Here is a 17,691-nt window from a genome sequence, read left to right as displayed (position 1 = left end):
CGATTCACTTCAGGGACATAGAGCAGGCAGCCAGCATCAACAACTGCGTTGGTGCTGAGCAGGCCAAGATGCTGCTATTCTCCCTGGAGAGTAGTCTCCTCCAATCCCTCTCTGACGAGTGTAAGAGGGGGCAGAGCGGGTATGAGGAGCTCAGAGACGCGGTTCTAGAGGCCATGGAGATGAATGAGGGAAGTCCTTTCTCCCGTGTGGAGAAGACGGTCCAGCTCGCAGGGGAAACCCTGCAAACTTTCGCGGACCGGTTATGGCCGGTGTACCGGAGGGCCTGTCCTGGGACGTGGAACCGGGTGTTCCTGAACGGGGCTCCCCTGGCCCACTGGCTCCGTTGCCTGGTGGCGAACAGCTTGCCACAGGCCCGGGCCAAGGCAGAAGTCTGGTTCGACCCCAAGAACGCCCAGACCACCGAACTTACGGTGATCAGACAGTTGACTCTAGCCTATAAAAACGGTAGGGGAACCGATGCACACCCACCCAAGGGGAAGGTGCATGAGGTAAAACCCAGACTGGGTAGGAAAGAGTGGCACCAGGAAGGGAATAACCCCCCCAACACAAAGACGAATTGTTACGGGTGTGGGAAGGATGGTCATTGGCGGAAGGAGTGCAAAAACCCTTGGAAAGATAACAAGGGAAAGAATTCCACAGCCCCAGCCCAAAAGGCGGGGGCAGGAATCCCTCCCGCAGAGGTCGAGTCACTTTTGGACACCATGAAGTCCTTATTGACTGGCCAGGGGAGAGTAGCAGCCGCTACCGGTGCTCTGACCCTGTCAGCCCCATCCAACCCACAGCCGTGACTAGGGCCAGCGCAGCCTGTTTACCTGTGTTCTCTCCGGTACGATGAATGGAAAAGACTCCTTTTGGAGATGGAGGTAGAAAAGGTGACGGGGACCTATCTGTTGGACACGGGGGCATCATGCACTGTGGTCTACTCAGCTAACCCCACCACCTCACCTCTATCTAACGGGGTCCCATACAGTCTGCCAGGGTTCACAGGCAAAGAACAGGCTGGCTCATTTTCCATCCTGTTCGCCATTCGGTTAGGACCGCTCCGCTCCAAGTGGACATGTGTCCTGATGAAATGGGAAGTGGAGGGTGGAAGAGGTGTCCTGGGGGCTGACTTTATTGTAGGCCACGGGATCCTAGTAGATTTGCGAAATCATTGCCTGTGGGGGGCAAGTAAAGGAAAGGACGGCGAGATAGTAGTGATCCCAGAAAAGGAAGGGAAGGGGACCCTATGCACCATGAAGCCCAAAGAGGGTTATAACCTCGAGCTCATGGTCAGTAACACCCCACAGGAGTTCCAGGCATTTGTGCAGGCCCACCTGGCCACATTTGCCACTCACAAACACGACTGCGGGAGGGTCAACAGTTTTGAGCTCAGCGTAGACGTGGACCCCATGGCCCGACCACAGAAACAGTATAACTTCCCCAGGGAAGCAGAGCCAGACATGGAAGCAGCCATGTCCTCGTTAGTACAGCAGGGAGTTCTGAGGCCGATAGCCACCCACGTAAACTCTCCATTGTGGACGGTTAGAAAGCTGGACAATTCCTGGAGGGCCACGGTGGACTATCGGGTGCTCAATAGTAACATCCCAGCCTGTGCACCCACGGTAGCAGCAGTTGCCGACCTGATAGGAAGTATTCCAGCATCCGCGACCACTTTCACGGTGCTGGATATTTCCAACGGGTTTTGGTCCATCCCTGTAAGGAGGGAGGATCAGTACAAGTTTGCCTTTACGTTAAAAGGGCAACAGTACACGTGGAACTGCTTGCCTCAGGGCTTCCACAACAGCCCCAGCATTTTCCATCAGTGCATGGCAAACAGTTTAAAGGATTTTAGCCAGCCCAGACAGTTGGTCCAATATGTGGATGACCTGCTCCTGTTCACTGATTCAAAAGCGGAGCATGGCCCACTATTGGCCGAACTGCTGGAGCTGCTCGGGCAGAGGGGTTTCAAGGTAAACCCCAAGAAAGCGCAGATCGGCCAGCAGGAGGTGAAATTCCTAGGCCTGACCGTCCGCGCTGGAGAAAGGGCCATAGATAAGGCTAGGAGGGAGGCAGTACAAGAGTTACTGGTTCCCAACACAGTAACGGGTGTGAGGTCGTTTCTAGGGCTAACCGGGTACTGCAGAGACTTTATTGAGGACTATGCAGCCACCGCAGCCCCTCTGTTCCGACTCCTACACAAGGGAGTGGAGTGGGCGTGGGATGAGGGTTGACAGGCAGCATTTGTCAGGCTCAAGAAAGACTTGCAGACCGCGCCAGCTCTAGGGGCCATAGATGGGGGGAAGAGTTTTTCCTGGAGGTAGCAGCCAGCAGGGATACCCTGAGTGCTGTGCTGCTCCAAGAGCAGCACGGCAGGCTAAGGCCGGTGGTTTACGCCTCCAAGATACTCACAGATGTGGAAAGGAGCTACTCCAATTGTGAGAGGCACCTCTTAGCCACACATTGGGCTGTGAAGAGATCACTGATCTTCACAGGCACCTCTCCCATTACCCTCCTCACCCATCACACACCCACCCAGATGCTTCTGGATGGGAGGATGAAGGATGGAACAGTGAGTAGTGCCCGCATTGCCCGCTGGACCTTGCTCCTCTCACAGATGGATCTTAAGGTGAAGGGTCTCTGTGAGCCAAAGCTCGCAGCCAACCTGGTATATCCTGGAACAGCCCACTGGTGTTCCATAGAAGGGGTTTGGGAAGTGAACATAGATTTACGGGCCGGGATACATCCCACGGGCCGCGAGATCTATGTAGACAGTTCCAGCACGGTATCTGCTGGCGAGCGTCTCACGGGGTGTGGAGTTTACGACCCAGTGGCAAACATTGCCCTGGCGATTAAGCTCCCCAGCACCATGAGCGCCCAGTAGGTTGAACTGTCCGCAGTAGTGTACGTCGTTACACACCCCGAAATCTTCCCCACCCCATACACGATTTGCTCAGACAGCATGTTCACGTGCAATTCGTGTACGGAGTACCTGGCCATTTGGTCCCGCCGCGGATACACCTCCGCCGACGGGAGACCCCTCACAGTAAAACCCCTGCTGGAAAAGATCCTAGCCGCAGTGGGGGAGGAAGGGGAGGTTTTCATCCAGAAGGTGAAAGCCCATTCCTCCACAGAACCCCGCAGCCAAGGCAAACAGTAGGCTGACTTGCTCACCAAGGGGGGTGCCCGCACAGGCATTTTCTGGGACCCCTATGGGTCCAGACCCATGGCGGCAGTCAGAGGTAGGGACGGGACCCAAGGGAGTGCAGGGGTAGCTTTAGCCCCGGACCTCAAGACGGTCCAAGCCCAACACCCCGTCCTCAAGGCAGTCCTCAGTGCAGTAACTGAGGGAAAAGTGGTAGGAGGGTCCGTACGGCACAGCAACCCTCTCCGTGAAAGAGGGCATGCTGTTACGGGGGGAACAGTGGGTTGTGCCGCAGCGGCACTGGAGGGAATTCCTTCAACTGGCCCATGAGGGTCCAGGAGCGGGACACCCCGGGCCTGAGACCACCTGGCAGCGGGTGGAACAGGCGGGATGGTGGCCGGGACTCAGGGAAGATGTCCACGAGATCTGTGCAGGCTGTCTTGTGTGCACTGCTAATAACCCTGACCCCCACAAGAGTAAGGTACCTATGGGACACATCAGGAGGGTAGAGGGACCATGGCAGTCGATACAGGTCGATTACATCGGGCCCCTGCCCACCGCCCAGGGAGGCTATAATTACTGCCTAGTCCTGATGGATGTGTTCACCAAATGGGTAGAGGCCTTCCCCTGCAGAACAGCCACAGCTCTGAGTACTGCCATGATCCTGGTCCGAGAAGTGTTCTAGAGGTGGGGACTACCACAGTATGTGGAGTCTGACCAAGGGAGTCACTTCACCGGACAGGTGATGCAGAATACCCTTATGCTGCTAGGCATTGAGGGGAAGTGGCACGTGGCCCACAACCCCCAGTCATCCGGGATTGTGGAAAGAATGAATAGGACCTTTAAAGAAAGGTTGAGGAAGGAGACAGTGGACTCTCCCTGTAAATGGGCCACGGTCCTACCGTTGGTTTTGATGGGGATCCGGGCCAGTCGGTCGAAAAGCACGGGCTACTCCCCATACGAGCTGATGACTGGCAGGGTTATGCGGACCCCCACCCATGTACTAGCCCCAGTGCTCACGGAGGGTCAGCTCAGGGAGGTAAACCGGGGCAGGTTCGCCCGAAACCTCTGCGAGCACCTTAAGCAGGTCCACGAGCAGGCGGCTGGGAACATGGGAAGGCAGCATCGGGGTAACCGATTGCTGCTCGAACCCTGAAGGCACCACGAGTGGGAGGTAGGAGATCAGGTCATGGTGAGGAACTATGCCCGAGTAGGGAGTTTGGAACCATTGTACATAGGGCCCTACAGCATTGTAGATAAAGCCAGCCCCATGGTATATGCCGTTAAGATGCCTCAGCGTACCAAATTGTTTCATATTAACCAATGCAAACTGTTTAAACCTGAAAGGGGAAAACAGCCAGTTGGGGTAAGGTCTGAGGATAAAAATCCTCAGCCTGCAGCAGGAGCGAGTTCACAGACTGCACAGGCAGGCGCTGTGGCTTGCTTGAAGGGAGAGGCCATCCCGCCTATCGATTGGGACACTCCCCCACTCTTCTGGGCTCCAGATGAGGAGGGACCTGAGGGCGAAGACCCCGCCCCTGACCCAGGTGTAGAGGAGGAGGGACCTGAGGGCGAAAACCCCGCCCCGGACCCAGTTATGGGACCTGGGGGCGGAGACTCTCAGCCTGCAGCAACAGGCTGTGAAGAGTTACCTGCCCCTAGCCCAGGTTCGGGAGAGGTCAAGCCTAAGGGGGAAGATCCCCAGCCAGCGGTATTGGTAAGCCCACAGGCCGCACCGGAGGGGACAGCGGTTTGGGTTAAAGGCCCATCGGCCAAGAAAACCCCACCCGCCAAAGACCCTAGAAGGTCCCCACGGATGCCCCAGCCGAGAATGCCATGGTCACCAGCTCCCCAGTTCAAAGGGACAGCCTCCCGAGTCAGGGGCAGTCAAAGGACAGAGGTCGCCAGCCGGCAGCCACGGGCGGCGAGGGACCAACAGTGCAGGACAGTGCGGTCATGCCGGAGGGAGCGGTGTGCCGCAGCCCAACCAGGAATTAGCCTGGCCGCCCGGAGACAGGCGGCGGATGTATATAGTTTAGGTAATTTAAGTTTTGGTTATTATTAAGTTTAAGTATTTAGCTTATGTCCAGGTGTTTTAGCTTAAGTTAAGTAAGGTGATGGGTAGTTTTAGTTAAGTAGTAATCTGCTAAGAGTGTGTGTATTTGAGTTGAGGCCGCAAGGCTCGTCTATGCTTCACCCAAGCCAGAGAATCTCTTGGGGACCTGGCTGCATGTTTTCGTATCTGTTGCAGAAAGACTGTCGGGATGAAGGGGATCATAATCCTACTTGCCCTGATGGGACCGAGCCTCGAAAAGAGGGGCAAAGTGGAGGAATCCCACATCTATGGGTGCTCCGGAGACAGGGCACTTATAATAACCGACAGAAGCGGCGAACGGGATATGGAGGAGACCGCCGTCTACGTCCACGAGGGAAGGTGGCCAGGGTGGCTGGGGTCCAATTCATCCAGTACTCCAGCCAAACCGGATTCACGTACGGGGAGGCCTCCCTCCTGTGCCCCAGGGTACGGGTCGTTACCACAAGGGTTAGCGTCACCGTAGGGAAACGTGTATGTTTAACGTGCAAGGGACACATTCCTCTGGATAGGTGGTGGTGGCTCAGGAAGCGGAGCAAGGATATGAGAAACCCCGCAGTCGAGTGGGAACGGTTGGGGAACAATACCCACCGGACGATTACAGGGACTCACGGGGGATTAAGCGTGTGTTGGGACAAGTGGTGGGAACCGGATCAAGGGATTTACATCTGTATGTGGGGGTCAGAGAGGGTCTGCCCCGCAGGCATATCTTTCATTTTCCACCGGCAGTGGCAAGACACCGGGGAGGGGATGAAGTGGGATACCAGCCTGAAGGCGTGCGCAGTCCCATTCTCCCCGATCCCAGTCAATGCCACTGAGCTTGTGACCCGCCCCGTAAGCCCCTGCCCACGGCGCAGGTGGCGAGGTTACCCAGGGAAGGGTGCCCCACCACCACCAAGGGACCAGGGCTGGTACTAGTGCCTACAGATCAGGTGCTGTACCAGGGGGTACACTACGCAGTAGCCTCCGTGATTTTAAATCTCACTGAGGTACATTTACCGGAGTGGTGTCCCAAAGAAACAGAGCAGCTATACCAGGCCCTATTAAAGGACATGTTCAGGAAGTTTTATGAGTTCGATTTCGCCAATGTCGACAAAACCGAACTGTACACCACACACCACGAGTTTTTGGGTGATGCAGGGAGACAAAGAAGGGGAGTATGGAATGATGTTTTTACTGCGTTTAACACTGGGTCCGCTGTCATCAACAGTTTGGATGACATAGAGCTGCAGACCCAGATAAACGGTTTAAAAACACAGTTGAGGAAGATATTAATGGATGAGAACAAAGTAGTGGGCTCGGAGTTGCATGAGGACCAGGCCATGACGGTCTATTTAAAGGAAATTATAGCAGAGTTGGAAAAGCACGCAATGACGGTAAATGCCCTCATAAGGGAGGACAGAAATGCTTCTGACCAGGCTGCGCAGAACGAGGTGTATGTGCTGTATGGGGCATGGTTACTGTGCGAGGGCCGCAGTAATCTGGAGGATTTAAAACAGGGTTTAGTCCCCTCCTGGATTAGCAACAAACACCTCGCAGCCCTCCATCTGTTTGAGAATGCGTTGAGCCCGTGCCAACTCTGGCTAGCTTCCGAAGCCTACCCAGTCCCAGTGGATTGTGGACGGTCCAACCACACGATCATGGGAGTAGTAGTTAGGATGCCGGTCATGGGTAGGACAGCCTGACTCACACCGGTATACAGGGTAGAGAACATTGGAGTCATTCAAGGGGGTGCACACATTCGTTTCACAGCGGTCCCACCTTACGTCATAAAGTGGGAGCACGCTATGACAGGTACTGACCTCTCAGGGTGCCGGAGCTGGGGAGCACACATAATCCTGCGTCCTCAGCACTTGAATGCCTATTCAAAACCAGTGTGCAGGTTCAGAGCTGCTGGCGCGAAACCTATAAATTGTACCATGGAGGCAATGGCACAAGGCCATGTTCCCCCGCAGGTAGCATATATAGGAGGTGGGACATATTGTGTCACCACAGGAGCGTCCCACTACCAGCATGGACAGCATAGCTGGTGTCCGGTTAGTGACAGCAATTTCTGCTTTAAACCCGAGGCAGAATTTCAAGTGGCCCAGGAGCGAATTGTCCCCATTCCTGAACCCTCCACTGTTCACCTCACTGTAAAGGAGAATTTCACCAACCTGCAGAAGTATGTAGCGCATTTTGGCTACAAAATTCCCCCTCTCCCAGAACACCTTACCAAAATACTCAAGGCTGTTATAGTTTCACAGAAACATTTTTACACTCTAGAGCAGAAAAGAGTAGAGATAGGGGCTAAGATATTGGATATTGTGATTCCACCCTGGTGGGACATTTTCAATAACATAGAGGTCCCTTCGTGGATCAGACTGGCTTCCCACATTCTTGTGGTTTGCCAGTTAGGGATAGTGTTGTATCTAGTCTGCATTCAGTGCAAGGGAAAAGGTCAGATACTAGAATTCCAAAACCAGCGGATCAGGAAGGAACATTATTTGAGGGTGGAGGGAGATACACCTGTTTGAGTTTTGTATTTTTGATTAAAGATTGTTTTTTTTTGTGTTTGTTGTTTCTAATAAAGATTTTGCGATGCGTTGTTAATAAAGATGTATGTGTACCGAGTGGTGCAGGGGTGTTGGACCCCCTCCATGCTTGGATGTGTGTAAAAGACTGTAATTATTCTATGTATGCTTATGTACACTACACTTTCACGGAATGGGAAGTGCATGTGTCGTGGGTATGTTGGATAGGTAATTACAGGGGAAGGTTGACTATGGAGGGTCAGAACTTTTGCTCACCTTGTGAGGATGATACTTCAAGCAAGTTTTAGTATCACGGGGGAGTGTAAGGTTCATAAGTTCCCACATTTCCCCCAAGGTTATTAATAAGAAGGGACCCTGTATGGACAATTTAAAAAGGGTACCCAAAAGATGGCATCCGCACCTCGTGACCAAAAGCTTGTAAGATTTTAAAAGCATGGACTCTGTAGCACAAACAGGCAGCTTCGGGAAATCGAAACTAAAATGCATTTCTGTGAAAAGGACTTTGTGTTTGAAAAGCCAGACAGCTAGGCAAGCACTGAATATGCATTGAATCAGATCGAAACAGATCAAACCCAGTTAGGCCTAAGCATAAGGCCATTAGTTTGTCCGCATAAATAATCGGAAACAGCTCAAGGGAGCCACCAAGGCTGGACAGGCCGATTAAAATGCATTAATGACAATACAGCCTGGACATCAGGCCATCGGGTGCGATAAACAGCCATCTAAAACCAGTTAACTTAGATTGGTATAATCATTTAAAACAGCCCGCCAAAAGTTAAACGATGGACTGACCTGATTTGGCGTGCAGATAAGGGCCTTCGGAAGGAGTATAATTGTAGGCCCATCAGTAGCAATCTCTCTTGACTCTGACATCTTGTTTGGTCTTAGGCTGCTGCCACTCGTACTCGTGCCCTGGCCTCGTGGCGGGTTCTCTTCTCGCTCCCCGTATTGGGTGCAACCAAGGACATCCATACCAATCGCGGAGAGGGGAACGAGACCGGAGTTCAAAGCCATACAGGACACACGGGCCACAAAAAGGGGCAGACAAAATGAGATGAGACAAGACGAGACGAAGAAAAGGTAAAGACCCGACGAGAGCAGAGAAGGGTAGCAGAAGACGCAGTTGGTAAAGACCGAGCGCCTAGTTATAAGCTGGCGCTTGGGGAAGAAAGTATATATATGGACAGTGAGAATAAGTTGGCTATTGAACCCTGCGAATAAGCTGGCATTAAACGCGAGTGTCCACGCCCACGATGAATATGCTGGCGTTTGACGCTTGGGTAGTAAAATCAAACCAGCAGTAAAACCGCCAACCGCCCCACAAATGCAACGTTACCGCCGATGACCGCCCGAGGGAGAAGAAGAAGAGAACCCATCGCGGCAAGACGACGACGGTAGCTGAGGGGAGGGAAGGTGTGTCGCAGCAACAGCTCCAGCACCGCGCCCTGAGACCACGTGGCAACGGAATACCCCAAAGGACAGAAGACCAAACCTCAAAACTCGCAACTGTTAAAGCAACAGGCTTTGGATTGGTGAGCATGAATTCCTGGCCCCTCATATCTTAATCTAGTTAGGTATAGGGGGTGGGATAAGGATAAGGGGATTGTTAATGTAGTTGTTTTCTCTCAATGTGCCGTGTGTTCCCCATTCCAATATAAGTGTAATTATTGTATTTGCCTGTATTTTCTACCAGTAGCTTCTCATAAGACTGTGTTTTATTCTGTTTTAATAAAATCTTGGTTTTCTTACACCAACCCACTTGTCTACTCGATTTTCTGTATCGCCGCCTGTACCTAAGTCCGGTGTCTAGAACCCAGGGGTGTGGGAGCATAACTGACTGGGCGCACGCACCACACGCCATCCCCTACAGCTGCAAGAGATGGCAGAGTTCTGTGAGCACCTTCTGTGTCAAGCACAGACACCTCACACACTGCTCCTGGCTCAGGCTGAGGTAGGAGAATTGCTCTTGGAAGACCCTAGGTGGGTAAGGCCTCCTGCTGAAAGCCCTTCTCCCTTTCTCGTCCTCCCTCTGCAAGCTGGTTGTCCTCTTCTTTGCTGCTTCTGCTCCATCTCCCTGTCATGCTGCAAGCCAAGGGGGATGACAACTAGAGCACCCATGACTGGGAGCAAGTGGTCTGACCAGATTCAGCATCACTCCGTCACCTCACCAACTTTAAACAACTCTGGAAAGCTCCAAACATTTCCACAAATTTACATAGAGCCAGTAGAAATAAATCAGCAACTAACCTTAGAGTGGTGGGTGGTCCTTGCAGCTGCTGAATGCATGTTCAGCTGTGTGAGGTTAAGGCAGGACGTTCACTCCAGCATTGAGGATGAAAGTGGCAGCGCTGGCATCAAATCAGCATTGCACACTGATTGACATCACAATCTGCCTACTCAACATACTTCCGGGGCACGCTATTAACGCCCACCCTACTGCCCTCATCAAAATGGCGTCCAGCGCCGCATGCACCAGAAGTGTCCACATGTGGCACAGACGCCATCTTTGTCACAAAACGGCACCTGTAGAGCCGAAAAATTGGGCGCTGCAGAGACAAATTTCTAGACCGAGCCCTGCTTTAGACTTTCAAGAGCGAACAGCTAATGACTTATCTACATGTCAATTATGTAACTTATTAATGAATATTTGGTTTGGTGGTACAAGATTTGTGTAGCAAATGCAAAGTCAGGTGACCACAGAGTGCCTTATTTTCTTACTAATTTCTTTAATCAATTTTCTCCATTCCCCCATTTCTTGAAGATGCTGATTCCTATGTTCTATGAGTGCTCTGCCTTCTACTTGTCATTCAATATTTATATCTGAACCTTGATAGTGACTGTTGACAGGTTACTCAACAATGGAGGGCAACACAGCTGAGCCCAAGCCTGCCCTCACTTGACATTCAAACTTTTCAAATGAGGTTAACTAGCTAGCAATCCAGAGGCTTTCCTCTCATGTGACAAGAGATGCCAAGAACAATTGTGATGCCCCTATCACTGCCCTGGCTGAGATGTTAGGATTATGGGCTGCCTCAGGGGTTGGAGCTCAGATCCCTACTGTTTCTAATTTATGCTAACAACTTGCTTACAAAAATGTGGTGTATTGATCAAATTTGCTGATGATGCCAAACTAAGAGCCGCAGTTCAACCTGAGGAGACAGCTCAAGAACTTACAAAATTAATTGGATATTTTTTGTAAATGGAAGAAAGATGGCAGAAAAAATTTAATGTGGATAAGTGTAAAATACAGCACAAAAGGGAGAAAAAATGGGCAGCAAGAGTAAGAATATAAGAACATAAGAAATAAGAGCAGGATTAGGCCATACGGCCTGCTCTGCCATTCAATATTCAATTGACTAATCTACTGGAATTTTTTGAGGCTGTAACTGGTAGAATAGATAAGGGACAACCAGTGGATGTGGTGTATTTGGACTTTCAAAAGGCTTTCGATAAGGTCCCGCATAAGAGATTGGTGCAAAGTTAAAGCACATGGGATTGGGGGTAAGGTACTGACTTGGATAGAGAACTGGTTGGCAGACAAGAAGCAAAGAGTTGGAATAAACGAGTCTTTTTCCGAGTGGCAGGCAGGTGACTAGTGCTAGGACCCCAGCTATTCACAAATATATATTAATGATCTAGATGAGAGAACTAGATGTAATATCTCCAAGTTTGCAGACAACACAAAGTTGGGTGGGCGTGTGTGCTGTGAGGAGGATGCAGAGAAACTCCAGTATGATTTGGACAGGTTGGGTGATTGGGCAGATGCATGGCAGATGCAGTATAATGTGGATAAATGCGAGGTTATCCACTTTGATGGCAAAAACAGGAAGGCAGATTATTATCTGAACGGCAATAGATTGGGAGAAGGGGAAGTTCAATGAGACCTGGGTGTCCTTGTGCACCAGTCGCTGAAGGTAAGCATGCAGGTGCAGCAGGCGGTTAAGATGGCAAATGGTATGTTGGCCTTCGTAGCGAGAGGATTTGAAGAAAGGAGCAAGGATGTCTTGCTGCAGTTGTACAGGGCCTTGGTGAGACCACATCTCGAGTATTGTGTGCAGTTTTGGTCGCCTTATCTGAGGAAGGATGTTCTTGCCATGGAGGGAGTGCAGCGAAGATTCACCAGGCTGATACCTGGGATGGCAGGAATGATGTATGAAGAGAGATTGGGTCGATTAGGCCTATATTCGCTAGAGTTTAGAAGAATGAGAGGAGATCTCTTTGAAACTTATAAAATTCTAACTGGACTAGACAGACTAGATACAGGAAGGATGTTCCCGATGGCGGGGGAGTCCAGATCCAGGGGTCACTGTCTAAGGATAAGGGGTAAGTCATTTAGGACTGAGATGAGGAGGAATTTCTTCACCCAGAGAGTGGTGAACCTGTGGAATTCTCTACCACAGAAGGCAGTTGAGGCCAATTCATTAAATATATTCAAGAAGGAGTTAGATATATTTCTTAAGGCTAAAGGGATCAAGGGATATGGGGAGAAAGCAGGGACACGGTATTGAATTTGGATGGCCTACTCTTGCTCCTATCTTTTATGTTTCCATGTATCTAATAAGATCATGGCTGAACTTTTATATCAACTCCACCTTCCCCCCCGATCCCCACATCCCTTGATTCCCTTACTGCCCCAAAGTCTATCGATCGCTGCCTTGAATATACTCAATGACTGAGCATCCACATCCCTCGGGGTAGTGAATTCCAAAGATTCACAACCCTCTGAGTGAAGAAATTTCTCCTCATATCAGTCCTAAATGGCGGACCCCTTATCCTGAGACTATGACCCCTGGTTCTAGGCTCTCTAGCCAGGGGAAACAACCTCTCAACCTCTACGCTGTCAAGCCCTTTAAGAATTTTATACATTTCAATGAGATCACCTCTCATTCTTCTAAACTCCAGAGAATATAAGCCCATTCTACTCAATCTCTCCTCATAGGACAACCCTCTCATCCCAGGAATCAATCTAGTGAACAGTGGCAGCTGTGGCTCAGTTTGATAGCACCCTTGCCTCTAAGTCAGAAGATTGTGGGTTCATAGTCCCACTCCATAAGACTTGAACACAAAAAAATCTAGGTTGACACTCCAGTGCAGTTCTGAGGGAGGTGCTGTCTTTTGGATGAGATGTTAAACCGAGGTCCCATTTGCTCTCTCAGGTGGACATAGAAGATCCCTTGGCACTATTTTGAAGAAGAGCAGGGGAGTTATCCCTGGTGTCCTGGCCAATATTTATCCCTTAATCAACATAACAAAAACAGATTATCGGGTTTTTGTTGTTTGTGGGAGCTAGCTGTGTTCAAATTGGCTGCTGCGTTTCCTACCTTACAACGGTGATTACGCTTCAAAACACTACTTCACTGGCTGTAAAGCACTTTGGGAAATCCAGTGGTCTTGAAAGGCGCTATTTCTTTTGTTGCACCCCCTCTAAGGCAAATATATCCTTCCTTAGGTAAGGATTCCAAAACTGTACTCCAGGTGTGGTCTCATCAAAGCCCTATATAATTGCAGCAAGACTTCCTTACTCTTATAGTGCAACCCCCTTTTAATAAAAGCCAACATACCATTTGCCTTTCTAATTGCTTGCTGTACCTGCATGTGAACTTTCTGTGATTCGTGTACAAGGACACCCAAATCCCTCTGAATCCCAACAGTTACTTGTCTCTCACTTTTTACAAAATATTTTGCTTTTCCATTCTTCCTACCAAAGTGGATAATTTCACACTTCCCCACATTATACTCAAAAAGACATCCTCAAAGCCTCCTTGAAAAAGTGCAACATCCCCACTGACACCTGGGAATCCCTGGCCTAAGACCGCACAAAGTGGAGGAGAAGCATCGGGAAGGCGCCGAACACCTCGAGTCTCTTCGCCAGGAGCAAGCGGAAGCCAAGCGCAAACAGCGCAAGGAGCGCACGTCAACCCAAGCACCCCACCCACCCGCCCCTTCAACCACCGTCTGCCCCACCTGTGACAGAGACTGTAGGTCCCGCATTGGTCTCATCAGTCACCTGAGAACTAATTTTTAGTGTGGAAGCAAGTCATCGTCGGTTCCGAGGGACCGCCTAAGAAGAAGACATTATACTCCATCTGCCACCTTCTTGCCCAATCACTTAACCAGTCTATATCCCTTTGCAGCCTCTTTATGTCCTCCTCACAGCTTACTTTCCCACCTAGCTTTGTATCATCAGCAAACTTGGATATATTGGCCCAATTTGGAAAAATCTCCGCCTAGACCGGAAGGCTCCCAGGAGGCGCAGAATTCTGTTGCTGTGCCTCTTCAAACTGCTGGTGTGCAGGGCATGCGTATCCCATGTAGTTCGCAGTGTCCCTGGGATCACGTGGGCCAGGGGGAGCCAATCAGAGCAGGGAATTTCCATTCATAGATTTGACAGGAAGACCTGTCAAATCTATGCATAGAGATCAGCCCCAAAACCTAAGTAAAACTTCAAATAAATTAAAAACAAAAATCACATTTTTAAAATGACTATAAATTACATAAATTAACTATTTTAAACAAAAATTTAAATTTTTGAAAAAAATAATTAAAGTTTTTAATGGGGCTAAAAATAAACTTACCTTTCTTTAAAGTATTTTAAAATGATAAATCAGTGGAAAAAATTTTTTTTTTTTTACTTTCTTCAACTGTTAGTCTGGTAAAAACAGGCCTTGCGCTGAAGAGCTGCTGGCCTTGCACCTGCTTTTCCAGGCGCAGCTGTTTCAGACTTACCTGGACTGAAGCAACTGTGAAAAAAACGGAAGTTTCAGCCGTACGCGCTGCCTATCCGGCGCAGGCGTTTGACCTGTGAAGCCCATTCTTCACAGAATGGGAGTTCCGGTTTCCAGCGCATGCGCAGTGCATGCCTAAAACCGGCACTTCCGTTGGCCCTACGGGTGAGTACACAGCGCGTACACACCCATAGGGAACGGAATTTATAGGCCATTACACTTGATACTTCACAATTGGTGTACAAATAGGGTGAAATTGACAGAGATCTTGGGGCTTCAGTAGACTTGACGCTCAACACTTCCAAGAAGTCCAATCACTGTGAAACAACAACTAAAGTCATGAGCTAAATAGCCAATTCAGTACATACAAGTAAGAAGCAGTCATTCTGAAACTGGTCAGGTTACATCTTGAATATTTTGTTCAATTCTGGTCACCGAGAGACACAGGTTACATTCAAGTACTGGAGGCAACTCAGAGAGGCTGATCCTTGATGGCAGATGACTGAGTTATGTGGAAAGACCGGACAAACTTGTACTTTTCAGCCTTGAAAGAAGGCGACTGAAAGTTGACCTTATAGTGGTATAGAGAACAGTAAACGGTACTGAAAAGTTAAATCCAGAACACTGCTTCAAACGAAATCATGACAAAGGGGGACATGGGTTTGAACTAATAAAAGGCAATTTTATTACTGGTGTTAGGAAGTTCTTTTTCAAGCAAAAATATGAATGGTGGGTAGTGGAGGCAAAAACCCTAGTATTATTTAAGAAACTATCAAATGCCATGATTGAGGACTGGGATCTTTCTGGATGGGTGAGATAAAATGGATGGAATGGCCTTCCTCATCTCTATCTATCTTCTCATCTTGTGGTCAGTTTTGGTCTGCTATGTACAGTTTTGGTCTGCTATGTACAGTTTTGGTCTACTGTGCACAGTTTTGGTCTACTTAGCTGAGGAAGGACATAACTGCCTTAGAGGCAGCGCAATGAAGGTTAACTAGATTGACCCCTGGGATGAGAGGCTTGTCCTATGAGGAGAAATTGAGTAGACTGGGCCTGTACTCTCTGGAGTTTAGAAGAATGAGAGGTGATCTCATTGAAACATGTAAGATTCTGAGGGGGATTATCTCAGGATAAGGGGTCGGCCATTTAAGACTGAGATGAGGAGGAATCTTTGGATTTCTCTACCCCAGAGGGCTGGGAATGCTGAGTCATTGAGTATATTCAAGGCTGAGATAAATAGATTTTTGGACTCTAGGGAATCAAGGGATATGGGGATCGGGCAGGAAAGTGGAGTTGAGAATGAAGATCAGCCATGATCTTAATGAATGGCGGAGCAGGCTCGAGGGCCTGTGTGGCCTACTCCTGCTCCTAATTTTTATGTTCTTATATTCTTATGATGATCAGCTGAGAGCATAGACTGGGGGTTGTATCTGAAACCTTCCTAGTCTATATGGCTCGATAACTCAGTGAGGCACTGGGGGAACTTTCACCATTGTACACCTAAGATAGGCTGGGGCAGATTTTCCTCTTTGTTGCACTGATGGTGGATCTTCAGCAGGCAGGACTTCCATCCATCCCTTGCCTGCACCTTGACCCTTGGCTGATTTCCCGGAATTAGAGTGATTAAAATAATTAGGAGTGGGGCCATTTAGGGCGCCTCTGAAGTGCCTGCCTCAAATGTGGGAGAGGGAAACTGTTGCAGCATAGTGTGGTGTCGGCTGAAAATCCTAAAAGTAGTTTACAGTTAATATGTCACTTTGACTAATCCCCCCGCCACACCCTCATTGCCTAGGAATGCACTCGCACTCCTAACACCCAGCAATATTCCCATTATTTGTGTCTATCATAATGGCCCAGTAATTCCTGTCGGGGGCTTGCCGCGCGTGCAAGCCCCCGATGTGCGCTCACTCTGCGCGCCGACATCTGAAACCTGGCCCGCAGTGGATTTCCTGTCAGTGGCCAAGTTCTGATCCCGGCGCGCTGTGCTAACCTGACCCAACGGCGTAGTTAGTGCGATGTGCCGGCTGGGATCAGGTGAGCACCCTTCAGCCAATCAGGGGAGGGGAAACTTCATTCATAAGTTTGATAGTAAAGACTGTCAAACTCATGAAAAGTACTGCACCCCAAAACACTACTTAAACTTTAAATAAAATTTTAAAAAGCATCCCAATAATTAAATTAACTATGAATAACTTTAAAAAACCATTTTAAACAATTAATCAAATTTTTGAAAAAAATAAATTTTTACAAAATAGGGTCTAAAACTAAACTTACCTTACTGTAGATTCTTTAAAAATAACAAACCTGTGGAAAAAAAAATTCTAAATTGTACTAAAAGACCACTTACCTGTAAAACTAAGTACTTACGTGTGGTTTTTCAATGCGTAAAAACCGGAGGCCTTTACACATGCGCAAATCTGTAAAAATACAGGAAATCCAAGTCGCACGCGCTGCCCGATACCGCGCATGCATTCAGCCTCTTAACCCCTTGGGTCAGAGGACAGGAAATGCCGGTTTTCAGCGCATGCGCTGTGCATGCTGAAAACTGGCAATTCCTCCTGGCACACGCGTGAGTACCCCGTCCTTACTCACGCGTTGTGACAGGAATTACTGGGCCAATACGTCAGATCTCACTTCTGGCAGAAAATTGCCAGAAGTGACGTCAGATGCTGGGAAGCTATTGGAACTGCCCCCCACCCGATTTTCCTCCCCTGTCTGGCCATCTTACACTAGTTTGCAATTGTAACTGAAGAGGAAATTTGACCTGACTGTGTTTATGTTTCATTTATTCTCACAATTTCTTTGGCAATCCTAGTTCAGTAATTTTAATTCAGATTTATCCAACAACATTTTCCAGTCCAGGTGCTTTCTGTTACTATAAAATCAGACTGAATTCAAATTGGATTGTTCTGAACTGGTTCCAATCTACTTACAGTGTACTTTTGGCTCTGCTCAAGGCAAGTGTCAGATGGCATTACATTTCTGGCTGACGAGTGGATTGTGGTGTAATCTGAAGCATGATAGGAGCAAGAATTCAAATTGGACTCTTTACATCAGCCTGAAGCTGCATTTAAAAGTTGACAGTGTTTACGCTGAACCGACAGTGGTTATATAATTTAGTCAAATCAAAAGAGCTCTAAAGTCAGAATGAACATCCATACAACAAAGACAGGAGTTCCTTGAATTAGTAGAAAA

This window comes from Somniosus microcephalus, chromosome 1 (assembly GCF_052327205.1).
Source record: "Somniosus microcephalus isolate GS21.2 chromosome 1, FLI_Smic_1.0, whole genome shotgun sequence".
NCBI classification, from domain to species: Eukaryota; Metazoa; Chordata; class Chondrichthyes; order Squaliformes; family Somniosidae; genus Somniosus; species Somniosus microcephalus.
Note: the sequence above shows the minus strand (reverse complement) of the source record.